Raw genomic sequence first — 15068 nt, forward strand, 5'->3', positions numbered from 1 at the left:
ATTAGGATGTGAACCCAAGTTGGCCTGATTCTCAGGGCTGCATTCTTTCCACCAAGTAACAGCTATTCACCAGGGGTATTCAGAGGACTGATTGGAGAAAAATTCAGACAAGGTCAGTACCTCCCACGCCATCTAGAAATTGAAAGTTTATAAGGCAGTGTCTGCTACTCTCTTTGCTTTTACAGAAATAGAGATGATACCTCCCTGTGACCGTGCTAAGTGACAATTCTGAGTGTAAATGTGCTTTTGGCACAAACTGTCCTGTCCTAATAGTCTTGATTATAATTATAAAATAATGGGTTTCTGAAAGGCTGCAAGCAGTTCTGGGAATGGCAATAAGGGTTTAGACACGACATGTTGCTTATGCGAGAAGTGTTTTGTTGAAAATGAAACCCACGTTTAGGAGAAAGGATGGTGATGTATGCTCTTAAGAAACTATCTCACTATGTAATTAAATCAAAACCAGTCAGTCGCCAATCTGAGCTCTTGTCTCACACTAACAACACCCCATCTCCTGTGAGCCAAGCAAGACAGGATTGACCTGAAATAACCCAGCCTGGCTTTTATCCACTGCTCCCTAGGACATCATGCCTCCGTCTTTCCAGGGCCCCGCTGTGAGATGCGGGTCACATGGCCCACCTTCTTTCTGGGACTCAGTCTTATCTTCTTCTTTAGATTCTTCCCATCTCCACAAAAGAGGAATGAATACTGTTCCTGTTTAAGGAAATCCCTGGGAGGCATTATTTGGAAAGAGGAAGCTGAAAATAAGGGAGGATTATAAGAAAAAGTTTCAGAGGCTCTGAACTTCTCACAAAATCTCCAGACAAGCTGTCTTTGACTTTATTTCTTAGATGGGTAACAGAAGTCTCTCTCCAAAGGTTAGACAAGGCTTCTCTGTTCCAAGATACTAAAGTTAGATTAAGCTACTTAATCCAACATGTTTTCTTAGGTCTCTAGGTCTCTCTCTCTTTCTCATCTGTTCTCTCTTCTAGCCTCTTCCCTCACCCTTCATTTGCACTCAGTCTGTTTTCACCAAGGACTTCTGGCAGCTTACAATTGAGATGCTTTCAATAGAACTATTAAAAGTGGGAATAATATATCAAGATGATAAAGCTTACCAACTCTGACTTTTAAAAAAGTGCTTGGCTTAAGAATCACTTGAGGTCTTTAACTATATATTTCTATCTATTTTTCTAGCCTTGTTTATCATCCTGATTGCTGGAAATTCTGCTTTAGTATCAGAGGTTGAGCCTAACGAATCTGTATTTTAAAATATTCCCCAAGTGATTTTAATGCACTGACAGATCTGAGAATCACAGTTACAATAGAAAATGGAGGATAATACCCTATGTTTAATATGATTGCTGGTTTTGTCCTTGAGATTTATTGCTAAGATTCATAACAACCAAGGCAAGACCAAGAGAATGAAACATGTGATCCTTCTTGTTAAACATCCCTTACTGGTCAGAAAATGTCTCTTTCTTTCACACGGTTACATTTGCTTCTTCTCAATCCCACCAGATCAGACTCACTGGGAGATTAGCCGGGCCTGTTCGATTTTGAGTTTACAGTATCCATTTAGACATTGTGACCTAGGCAAGTTTTTAGTTCTCCTAGTTCCTCCTAGCGTGTTGCCAATTTCCTTTCTTCATGCTCCAGGATAGTTGAGACCTAGCATAAACGTATACCAGAAAAACGTCATGGTCTGCCCTGAACTCTCTGAGGCATCTGCTGCCTATTTTATTTTTCTGATGTTCCATTGCAAAATAAATCAAAATAAAACTTGTCAGCTCCACTTTTGCAAACTGACTATTCAGCCTGCCATTGACTCTCAAGATTCCAAAAATGGTTTTCTCTGGGAAACGCCAGGATCTCCTGGGCAAGAACCTGCTAGGCCATTATCAGTCTTCCCAGGATCCTCTTTTTGGTGCTGTTGAGGGCAGGTGTAGCAGTGGGCACTGAAGGTTGATATTCAATAGAGTTGACCTTTAACCTTGAGACCCTGAATCTCTGGAAGAGTCTACTGCTCTCCAGAGGGAAATACTTGCTGTAAAAACTTCTACCTCGCAAGGAGCAGTTTTGAAATTACGGCAGGAGATAAATCTCTGACTGTTCAGCTCACTGCCGGGTCCTGCTGAGTCCTTTCTACACATCACCTTTGACTGGATTGGCTGTGGTCTGTGTCTCGTCCAGGTCTGAGAACCGAGCACCTCAAGGAGCAGGGAATATTGTTGCCAGTTACTGGAATACTAGCTGCTGAGCTCAGGTAAGTGAGCAGAGGCAGTAGATGCATAGTTCAAAACTCCTCTCTGGACTCGAGTTTCTTGCCTGTAACATGGGATACTTGGGCTGGATCAGCATTTTCCAAAGAGTGGTATGTTGATAAAAAAGATGGTTTTATGTGGATAACCGATGAGTATATTACCTTCAATGATTATGTATATATTTTCATGGTTATTTTCTATTTGTAATAAGTTTGTGAGTAGTAAGGAATATGATCCATTAAAATATATATGTAAGTTTATAATGTGGGCCTTTTCAGGAAAAATAAAACAGAAACAAAATGAATAATACAAGAGATATGCAGATGTGGGGAGAAGTTAAAAGTGCCATGAAAAAATTGTCTATTGGAAAGCAATGAACCAAACAGCCGTTGAGGGTCAGGCCAGCTCTCTGACATTCTAGCATGTTCACCTCTCCAGGACTATTTCCTTATCTATAAAATGCAGGAGTTGGAGTAAATGTCCTTTCCAGCAATTCCATTCTATGACTAGGGGTGTAACTCTATCAGGCAGATGGTCCAGCACCCTTAACCTGTGGTTTTAGCATTTTAAAACTCCTGATACTACACGAAATTGGGAAACACTAATCGAGCAGTTTTATTCATGCATTTATAATTCTTTCCACTCTCCCTCACTTATGGAAGATTCAGCTATTCATCTAGGTGAGGACTAGAGAAAGACTATGGAGGCAGGGGCTCAGACAATGGGATAGTGAGTTGCCTCCACCACTATCTGCTTAACAAACACTCGCTGATCTCCTTGTCCCTTGGCCTCTGTTTCTTTGTCTGGGGAGTGATGGTTTATGGAGTCACTTCTATGACAGATATGAGAAGCAAATGAAACAGAAGATTCAAGACATTTTAGGGAAGTGCTATTACATGGCAGGGGTTAGTATCATTCTGGATGGAAAACTCCTTGAAAGAAGGGTTCCTCTTCTGTCCAACTGTATAATCCCCAAAATACCTCCCAGCTTGCCTACACATTTAAAAATCTTTTAAATTAATCCATGTCATCTTTATAAGATTCTTCTAAATTTTAGCAATGTGTATACTTGACTATTTTGAATTATCTTAAGGAGAAAACTAGTTTGTCTAAATCCAAGCCATTTCTTATACTATAATGCTTGCAATTATCCTTTCCTTTCCCATACTTGACATTTAAAGTGATATCTCACAGGCTGCTGAACAGTTAGCTATGGAGGCACTGCCTGACCCCTCGTGCCTCTCACCATCTGCAAATTCTTGCCAGTTAAGAGTAAACACTCTGCATAAATCTCACAATTGGCAGTTGGTAATTGCAGAGACCTCTGGTTCCTCATTCCTTCCTGCTCTCTTTCTTAAAATGTCATGTGTGATTATCCCTTCTATCACTGTGGGGCTGCTATTATCCCTCAACCATATGCCACTGCAAACAGCCACCAAAGATGTACTCAGTGGCCAGGCTGCCAGACCTCCCAGGCACTTCCCTTCTCAAGCAGTGAGGTCAAGCAGTTCCCTTCCTGAGCCATGGCATCTGCCTTTAAATAATTCTTTTTCCTTTGCCTGACGCAGACCCCTGTCTTTGCTCTTCACTCTTTTCTGGCTCTCGAAACAGTTTTGAAGAAAACTCATCCAATTATCTGGGGTTCAATTCTGGTGTCATTCTAGCCTGTCTAAATGTCACCGCAATCTTCCTTCCTTTGCACCTTCTTATTGGGTGCTAAGCTGATTCTTACCTGGGAAATCCTGTCTCCCTCTCTGCCCTAAACTGACAATATTCCACCTTCCTTACTTTTTGATGTTTTTCCCCCTTTGCTCTTTTCCTTCCCTTCTTTCTGTGATCTTCATTAACCGCTTCTGCATGTCACAGTGCTGACTGCATTCCCCCAAAGAATGTGCCTTTTCTTCTTCTAAAAGAAGGAAAGGAATGCCAGCTTGGGAACCAGACATCTCTGCTCTGATGCTACGTCTTACAGTATCTGCCTTGTCTGACCCAGCGGTAAAATGAGGATACTAATACGTGCCTCTCAAATTTGTTGGCAGTTTAACTAAAGTAAAGCTCTCGCTCTCCTTTTTCTTCTTGAAAGTTTTCTTTTTTACTCATCATTCCATCTAACATTCATGGAGAAGCTACATTGTTGTTAGCACACTGCGAGACACGTAAGGGTGCAGGAATAAATAACAAAGACATGCTCTCAACACTGAGAAGTTCAGATTCAATTTGGTGGGGGTGATGTGTCAATAGATAATTCACACACACACACACACACACACACACACACACAAACTGTTATGCCAACATGGGAGCCGGGTTGTTCTGCCTAGAAGCAGTTGAGGAAGGCTTTACAGAAGAGGTGCTATTTGAGCGGGAAATTTTAAAAGAATAGCTCTGCAGGTGGAGCATGGTGGAAGATGATGAGGGAGGGGAATTCTTAGACGAAAGAATAGCATGAATGCAAAGCTGAAATCTGGGAAACAGCAGGTAGAAGAACACAGCTATAGCGCAAAGAGGTGGAAAGTATATAGTAGAAATAGTTAATTGTGTAGATGCCGAGAGTTAACTGACAGCAGGAGACTCTGGCAAGGTCATTTAATCAGTCTCAGTTGGCTCATCCTTCAGTTAAGGATAACGTATTAAATGAGTTAATACAAGCAAAGAGCAAGGTTCTTGGCAATCACTCAAAAATACTAACTTCTGGTATGTGCTTATGCTAAGAGGCAGGGAGGATACAATCAGATTGAAAGCCCTGGTAATTTAGCATTAACTCCACTGGATTGTGGTTCCTGGAATTTAGGAGGCCCAAGTTCTCATCCTGATGTTGCTGTACACTTGCTGTGTGACACTGGTGAAGCTATAATTTAGACTTGAGGTAATGTGACTTGTTATTTGGTTTGCTTTAAATACTTTCCAGGAATTGCCATGACCTCACCCTCCCTTTCAGGAAACAAAATAACATATTGGAATGTTACAACATCAGGGCTGGAGAATCACCATTGTAAAGGGAATGTGTCACTGGCTATAAAATTGTTGTCAGTTGTATAACAGAGTTACATAATTTCCCTTTCCCCTATTTTTATGACAAACAGTCAAAGATTCATGACATGGCAGTTTTGCTTCTCTGGAGTACACACTCCAGCTGAAAAGAATCCATCACCTAGAAATTAGCAGCTTATGGAGCCAGAAACCAGAGAACATCCATTGAATGCAAAGTTTTATACCAGATGGTGAAAAGGTACAAAGAGAAGAGACAGCTGCCTCCTGTCCTCAAGGAGATGCCAGTTGGGTGGTAGAGACAGAACGTGAAACACCAGAAAAAGAAATCTTCCAAAGAACTCTGTATGAGTACAGCAGCCTCAGGCCTAGGCTCCCCTGTCTCTCTCTGCTGGCCTCTTGTTCTGCCTAATGTCACAGGAACAGTGAGAGGCGAGGCCTAGATTTGAGTCAGATCTGCTTGATCCCACTGAACGAAGCTGACTGTGTGTGAAGGAGAGACCACCGGAGTAGTGGGGTAGTAGCAGTCATAAAATGGTAGGAACACTACCCCTACTGATGATAATACAAAAGGGCAGAGATGGAGGAAAAAGGGTGGGGAAACACGCGAGGGATTAACTGGAGTGGTTCCACTTCAATCTGTTTTATATTCAGGGCTCTGGTTAAGGGTTTTAGCCTTATTTTCTCCCCCTTCTTCCTTCCTTCCTTCCTTCTTCCTTCCTTCCTTCCTCCCTCCCTCCTTCCCTTCCTCTTTCTCTCTCTTTTTTCCTTTCCTTCCTTTCTTCCTTCCTTCTTTCCGCCCTCCCTCCCTTCCTTCCTTTCTCTCTTTCTTTTTCTTTCTTTCTTTCTCTCTTCTAAAGCTTTTGCTCAACTCTCTATCCAGTGCAGAAATTCCTTCCACTACCATAAAACAATAAGAATAAAAACCACACTAATTTTTAAAAAGTTATTAACTCCACTTATACTAACAAAGCAGTCTTTGAGCAGTTACCATGTGCCAGGCCCTATGCTGGGCATTTTACGTGAATCACCCCATTCAATGTTCCCCAAAACCCCTGAGGTAGGTGTCCTCATCATCCCCATTGAGCAGAGGGGAAACTGAGGCTTAGGGAGGTTGACCAGATTCTTCCAAATCATGTAGCTAGTGAACTGCAGTTAGTAAGGCTGTAACCCATGTGTGCCTGATCACCAATACTGGGTGGGCTCTCAATTCCCGTCCTCAAATATCTGTTATTCATGATGGTTCAGATTATGCTCAAAACGCCAGTGATGGGGCTAATTATTCCCCCAAGTGCCTCATTTCATTGTTTGACACGTCTGTTGACAGATATATAAATACAAACATTTAAATTGAGCCCCAATCCACCTCCCTATGCATGAGAGTTGGTCCATCATTTTCACCCGTGATATGGAAGCACTGAGAGCTGCTGCTTTACAGGCACTGGTGTGTAAGATAAAGTGTGGTCCAGAAAGGCAGTTGGAGCCAGACCCTGCCCTTTGCTCAGCAGGAGCTCCTGGCTGGCCTGGAGCAGAAAGCCTTTGCCCTGGGGCAGAGACAGCATTCCGGGAGAAGCCTCCTACAGAGACTTTCCCTTTTTCTGGCTTCCCTCTTTGACTTTCTCCAAGACACTGACTGAGGTCTCTGGGAGGTAGGAGATGCTAAATGATCACACACAGAGGTTCCCTCCTCTGACACCTCCATGAGGAATGTCATTTGTCCGTGTTGTTCACCAGTTTCTCTCCAGTACACTGGGGTACTTAATGTAATGTGTTCACATGAAACAGGGTGATGCATGTAAGACACTCAGCAGTGCCCAGCACATGGTTCCTACACCGTTGCCCATGTGGCCAGCTTCAGTAACCAGCTGCTGAGCAAACGTTGAATGGGGTATCGGGAAGCAGCCACATGTAGTTGTTACAGGCATGGAAACTGGAGGGGGCAACTGAGAATCCCTATTTGGCAGCCTTCTTGTCCCCCATAGACTGGAGAGCAGAATAGATATAATTCCAGAATTCTGTGCCTACTCATTTAAAATCCTTGACTGAGCTCACATTACTGGCCAGGCCCTGAAGGGGAGCGGTGTAAAAACCCAAACAAAGCATGACCTCCACACTTAGGAGGGTCAAGGTCTAGCAGAGTAGACAGGGAAGCATAGCATGATGGCACATTCCTAAAAGTGTACACAGTGCTGTGGGTCATCAGGCAGCCAACTGATAACTAGGGCTTACCTTTGTGGATAACTTCCTCTATGCCTGGCGTTCTTCAAAAGCTTGATGTGAATTTACTCATTTACTTCTCACTCAAATCCCATTATACAAATAGGAAACTAAACCACAGAGCAGCTAACAACTCTGCCCTAGATTATTACAAATCCAGAGGTCACAGAAATGTGATTTGAACTAGTCTGCGTCTAGAGTGTAGTTCTTACCATGCCTCTATCTACCACTCGGAGATAGAACAGAATAGAATACAATTTAGAAAACATTTCTGAATGTCTGCCATGGCTCTGTTCCAGCTAGGGATGAGAACAATGAACAACAGCACTATTCTTAATCTGTTCGAGTTGCTGATTTAGTGGAGAGAGAGACAGGTGTGAACTTGTGGGTTACACTGTAGTGTGACATACATGAGGCAAAGATTAGTGATTAATAACGGGGGGGTTAATGACAGACATACCTAAATCTACCAAGTGGAAGCTGTGTGACCTGGCCAGGTTATTGAACTCCTCTGTTCTTAAGTTTCATCGCCTTGCCTGGTAAAATGACAATAATGCAGATACTTGCCTCAGAGAATTACAATGGGATAAAATAAATTGAGATGATGACTAGAAAGTAACTGGTACACTGTCACATAGTAAGTCTTCAGTAAGTGATACCTATTATTATAATTATTTTCAATGATAAAAATATGGATGAGACAAAGAAGAGAGAAACCTGGAAAGGAGGCAGGAGACCAGATCTGAAGGACCTGAAATTGCTTAAGGTATTGGGAAATGGCGAAACTCTACTAAGAAGACATAAGATCAGAAATAATCTTTAGTTCTGTCACTCAGGGGATGGTATGGCAAATGGATCGAAAGGAGAAAGATGGGAACCAAAAGACCAGTCAGTAGAACATGAAGGCCATAACCTCAACTGCCTTTTTTTTTTTTTTTTTTTTTCGGTACTCGGGCCTCTCACTGTTGTGGCCTCTCCCGTGGCGGAGCACAGGCTCTGGATGTGCAGGCTCAGCGGCCACGGCTCACGGGCCCAGCCGCTCCGCGGCATATGGGATCTTCCAGGACCAGGGCATGAACCTGTGTCCCCTGCATCGGCAGGCGGACTCTCAACCGCTGCGCCACCAGGGAAGCCCCTACCTCAACTGCTTTGATGAATGTCAGAGAGATTCATGATCTTGTTACAGAAGAAACTGAAAGTTCAGGAGCCCTCAAATCCTTGGCCCCTTTGAATCCCATCTCATAAAGCACGGGGTTGGGGGGACCTTCAGGGCCAGAAACACAGTCTGTTCTTTTGGGGAGAAGGTAGCAGCAGTGATGTCTCCTGTGGTCTGACCAAACAACATGGGCCCTACTCATTCATCTCGATAGCTGAGCGTGAGATATATATGGAGCTGTGGTGACAAGAGGCAGACGGTAATTTAATTTGAGCAAAGGCACCAAGTGGAAGAGACAGGAGGCCCTTCTGAATGCAGATGTAACATGACCGACTTTATTTTTTTATTATTATTTTTGTATGCCATCGCAAAGACTCAGTCTTGTCATGTCTCCTGTTGCATTTGGCCAAACACCAGAGGAAAAAGAGACACAATCTAGGCCAGCGGTTATGAAAGGAAAGAAACTTTTCTGAAAAAAAGAAAAAATATATATACAGGCCTCTTAGTCCCTTGGAGGGTTAGAAAGAGAAAGGGTAGGATTACCGGTAATCCCCACGCTATCATTTACTTTTTATGAGCTCACACGTCACTCTTTCTTAAATCCCCGAAACTCGCTGCAGAATACATTAGCCAGAGGACAGTGCGAGAGGCCTGCTTAGAGTATAATAAGTACTGGTTCAGGCTCGTGTGTGTGTGTGTGTGTGTGTGTGTGTGTGTGTGTGTTTCTGTTTTTTTCTTTTTTCCCTTCCTCCTTTTTTATCTATGTGTTCTTCCTCTGCAAATGACTGCTTTGTCACCTTCTCCTTTGTTTGTCTGGATTTTAATCGTATGCCTCAGGGCTCCTGAGATTTAGAGATAGGCCAGCCTGGGTCTGATTTTACCACTTCATGCACGTGTGACCTTGAGACAGTCATGGCGCCTTCCTTACGCTAAATTTGTTTCCATGTAAGGTGAGGATAAAGGATGCATACCTTCTCAGGTTCAGGTGGGATGGATTGAGATAATACAGGTAGAATGAGGCCATGTGACAGAGGTCCTATAAACACTAGATCCCCACTAGTGACTGCATGGCCCCACTGCTCTCATGGCCTGAAAATCCTCCCACCATCCTGTGCCATGGGCTTCTCCGTGTCTGCAAAGCCCGTGCAGGGGAGACTTCTTGCCTCCAGGATTCTCCCCTTCTATGCATCCACTACACCACCCCATGACTGATAGATCTAAAGCTCATTTCTGATCTTGCCCCTTCCTACAATAAGGAGCCTCACCATTTCCCAACACCCAATTTCCATCTCCTCAAAGCCTTTCTATCTTTCAAGGTCCAGCTAAAACTCCATTTCTTCTCGGAAGCCTTCTCTGATCAGAGCGTCTATCTGTATTTGTAGATACACTGAACTCCAGTAGAATTTCTGGCCTATAAGGCTCCTTTGGATATTTCCCAAGTACTCCCAAGATGCCAGGCTCTGTGCTGACTTACACTCTACAAAGACTCTGTTTGACCCTGAAAGATAAAGCTAAGGTGATGGATAGAAGTGATAGGGGAACAGAGAGACATGGATTCAGCACACGTGAGCGTTCTCATGGGAACCAAACCAACCAATATTGGAATGAGCTTCCCCGCAAGCAGTGACTTCCCAAACAGTGCTCAGCCTTAATTGTCATTGGCCCCAAATACTGGTGCAGGGGCTAGTGCAAGAGAAACATCCAGAGGTGAGGCTGAGGCTGCAGTTAGATATGAAATAACTTTAGCTTTAGTTACAGATGCAGAGCTGAGATGTAGTTCAGTGGTCACCAACCCTGGCTGATCACCAAAATCTCCTTGGGAGAGGGTGCTTTGGGAAAGAGAGAAATTCATAGACCCCCAACACCTAATGAGACTTTTCTGAGTTAGGGACAGGAACTGTATATTTTTTAAAGCCACCTGGGTGATTCTGATAATCCATCAGATTAGAGAAGCACTGATAGAATCCATCCATCCACCTCACAACACAGGAAGGAAACTGTTAACTTCATAGTACATTTTCAGTCTTCTCTTCCTCTAAGAGGAGTTGAAGCATCTCCTATATGTTGGGGTCAAATATTTCCACATTTAAAGGATTAAATTTAGCTATTACACTAGAATGATCAGGAAAAAAAAAAAGCATTATTTCCTCCAACTCTTACTGTGTCTATTTTTGCTTGCACATACATTGTGCCAATTTTCCAGGCCCAGTTTCTGGTTCAGTAACATCCTGGAAGCCAGCATTTAGTGAGTGATCTCTGCATCTCAAGCACTGTGCAAATTTCTTGACCTGCGTTGCTTCACAGACTCCTATTGACTTCCTCCAAGAAGCACTGTCATTATCCTCATTTAACAGATGAAACTGCAACAGAGAAGTTAATTAACTGGCCTAAGATCCCCTGGCTAATAAGGGGCCAAGCCAGAATTAAACCCTGAGGCATTTATTCCAGAAGGTACTCTCATAAATATCACGACTACGCTTCAGAATTTTAATATATGTCTGAATATCATTTGTCCGATTCCAATTTTAAACGTGTAACTTCATAGGTCATACTTAACCACTTCCCAATGCCTTGCTTTTCCCTAAGACAATCAAAATCTTCTTCCAAATAAATCTGTTTTACTGTTTCAAGAAAACCACCTTGTTTCTACAAGTATATTTGTGTGTGTGTGTGTGTGTGTGTGTGTGTGTGTGTGTTTTGGGGAAAGGCACATTCATTTAAAAAAAAAAAACATTATGTTTGTCCTTCCCTATTATATAACTGAGATCATACCTCTTCCCACCCAGGTGGGGACTATTCATTGGTGTGCTGATGAATGCTTAACAATGAGCTCTATGGGGACAGGGGTGGGGAATAGAAAGCCTTGATACTGTTCGCTGATTTCTGTGGTGTAAATATTTCCACCATGGCTAATTTCAAGGTACCAATACGAAGTCACTAAGCATGCAATTGAGAAGGGATGCTTACAATCAGCTTTCGGTAGCCAAACGATCAGAAATGGTAGCATTTTTTCCCTCTAACCTTTAAAATACTTATTTATTCTTGCTCACACACAAATCACATCATTTTTCCCAGGTCCAATTTCTGGCTAAGTAAAATCACAGAAACCAATATTTATGGAGTGATCTCTCTGTTCCAGGGAGTATGCAAATCACTTGATATAGTTTAACGTTACCATTGGTTGTATTCTAACATCAAAGAGTATGTGAACTAGATTATGATGCTCTTCTCTGCTGACCAGTGTATAACCCACCAATCCTGATGGAGGCAGGTTGAAATGTGGGGAAAGGAGTGTCTCTGGACACAGGTGCACTACAATTCTAGAATTCGAGTCTTAGCTCTAGTACTACTAGAGGTATGATCTCAGTCAAGATATGTAACCTCTACTGGATCTGGAATATATGGCTAAACGTCTGACAACATAGGGCTGTTAGGAGAATCAAATGATAGACCATATGTAAAATACTGGGCACATTACAAATGATCAATACATGTTAGCTACCGACTCCTGCTCCTTTCATGAATCATTTATATTTTCTCAATCCACATTTCCCCCTTTATTATGCTCAATTTATCTCCACTGTTCTTCACTCGAAGCCCACATGCTTTGTTTCCTCTTGGTATTACATGTCCCCTACTCTGAGTTGTGATTTCTCTGTATCTGTGCAATTCTATTTTCATCCTTCAAGACTTCCTTTCTAAGCCTCTTAGCTTTTCCCCTTTGTGTTACTCCTTTTTTTTTCTCGGGCTGTAACTTCCTCAAGTCATGTATTTCTCCTTCTACTGGGATGTGCGCTCCGTCACCGTGGGACTCTTAGTCTCCACTCTTTGCTTTTTCTCTATTAATTTCTCACAAAACCCCTCCCTATTTCTCTTCGGCGGATTTCACACAAAGCCTTCTTTACTGATGTGCGTTCTGTTTGGTTCTCTACGCAAGAGCAGTCTTCGCTGTGTTCTTTATTTCTTGCATCTTGTACGTCTCTTGTTCCTGCCTACATTTCCTTCAACCCTCAAGGGCTTCCACTGCCTCAACTTGAAATCCATTGTCCTTATTTTTCCCATTTCTTCCCCAAAGACCATCAAATTCTTGTTCCATCAGCCCATTATTTGTCTTTCCCTTCCATTTTTCCTGAAACTCCTCTAGCTGGGTAGTTTTCCTTTTCATAATGCAATGGACTCAGGGGCAGTTTGCACTGATATATCTGTTTGTGCCATAAAGGTAACACTCGTTTTGGGGGCTGAGTAGCTGGGTTCTCATCACAAACTTGTGGGGGGGAAATGCTTGTTTCTACACTGAAAACTCTTTAATAAATCTCTGCACAGCATGACAGTTTACGTCATGAAAAGAACATAAACATGGGCCAATCTAGTTGTAGATTCAACTTGTCACAGCTGTGTGATTCTAAGAAAAGGCATTCACCTCCCTAGGGCCCGCTCTCCCCATCAATAAAATGGGGGAGCAGCACAGTGTAGGGTCTAAGAATGAGGCTTTGGAGATTGACACATCAATGCCCAATTACTGGTTCATCTTACAAGCTATGCAATCTTAGGTCACCCACTTCCTCATGTTGGCAAGCACTTCTTCATCTATGAAATAGGTAAATCTCAGAACTAAAGGAAGGATTCAATAAGATCGTGTGCATTAAATACTTAACCCATTGTCTTTGCCATCATAGGTACTCAGTCCTGGGATGTATTGTTCCTGGAATATTTCTACCTTTCTCAGAAGTGACAGCCCCTCATGCATGTCTGATTTTGTTTTTACTGTTCCTTCCACCTGGAATGTTCTTTCACTTCACCCTGAAAAGTGTCTTCCATGACTTTTTTTTTCTTGCATTTTTGCAAAGCCTTCTCCAACCACCGCATTGCTCTAGCTAGAACCAGTCATTCTCCACTGTCTACTCTCAGAGGAGTTTGTCCATGCCCTTTGTAGGTCTCATCACCTTATTTTGCAGCTGTCAGTTTACTTACAGGTATACCTTTTACACATTTTTCTAGATCTTGAATTTCTAGAAAGCTAGAATACACTATGTCTTTTTCTCTTGGTTTCTCAGCACCAGACACAATGCCTAACAAATAGTAGGTGCTCAGTACATATTTATAAATAACTAGGAGGATGGATGTGGACAAATGGTATGCATTCACTCTAAGTTTGTGATGTATGAATGAATGAAGACAAAGACCCAATATCTAGAATCGGCCGTAAGGCAAGGGCGTATGCTCAGGACATCCAGGCTTCAACTCCAGTGTGTAAGACCAGGTCAGACTCAGACCAAGAGGTTGAATGCCTTGTTACTGAGGCCCTGAGCTGACTGGATCTTTTCATATTTCTATAGGCCAGACACAGGGCTTGTTCCCAAGTGTGCAGTAGGTTGGAACGTGGAAATAGGGTTAAATGGTCTCAGCCTAGAAGAGCAATTCAGAAAAGGAAGACAAGCAAGTCAGCGGAGTAATCTGGTTTATTTGGCTCTCTCAAGTAGTAATTCACAGACAATTTGGAGTTTTGACACCCTATCATCTTTCATTTCATTTCCTTATACTTGTACTTATTTCCTCATACTTATGAAAATAACCCAGGGGAAATAACTAAACTATAATGGTATTTAGTGAAACGAAAGTGAACTAAAATTACAGTGCCACCCATCCCCAGTTCTATGCCGGCACTTTTATGAATAAGACCAACTTCTTCCTGACTGTGATGTATCAGACATTCACTACATGGGTTGTTGTGTTACTGGGAGCATGATTTAATCTATGGAACACAACAGTTCAGCTACTCATTTAATAAGCATTTACATAATACCAGGTATGATGTCAGCATCATGTGACCTATTAAGGATAATAATAATAAAAAAAAGTGATGGCTTGGAAGACAGCCCTGAAAGAGAAGTCAAGAACTTAGAATTTAAGTGTGTGACTCCAGCCCTTGTGAGCTCTGTAATCCAAGACAAGTCACAGGGACTCCTGAGTCTCAGTGTTTGCATCTCAGAAATAGGCATGATAAGAATTGCCTCCTCTCTAATTGCCTCTCGTAGAGTTACTGAAAAGATCAAGTGAAGGAGTAGTATTTTAAAGAGCTTTGAAAAGTGAAAAATGTTAAGAAGTTACAAAGAATGGCATTAAGGGTTTTTGTTTTTTCTGTTTTTTTTCTAATTGGTGTAAAACAAATGTGAGACTCAGAAATGGAAGCTGATAATGTGAACTCTATGAAGAGCCTCCCAGTTCTGACTGGAACAAATTACCTGTGTGACTGTAGTCAGCTCACCTCCCCTGTCTACCTCAATCTCCTTACCTTACAACATGAGGTGGCCAGACCAGATGAGATCTAAAGGCTCTTCTAGCTCTGACAGTGTTCTGTGATTCCATGAAAATGACTGAACTTGGTGGTAAGTTATGTTTGTAACCCTACCCACCTGGGCAGGAAAGATGGCAGGACAAGACTG

The sequence above is a fragment of the Monodon monoceros genome, unplaced genomic scaffold, assembly GCF_005190385.1.
Source record: "Monodon monoceros isolate NGI ecotype Baffin Bay Population unplaced genomic scaffold, NGI_Narwhal_1 Super_Scaffold_5, whole genome shotgun sequence".
Taxonomy (NCBI): domain Eukaryota; kingdom Metazoa; phylum Chordata; class Mammalia; order Artiodactyla; family Monodontidae; genus Monodon; species Monodon monoceros.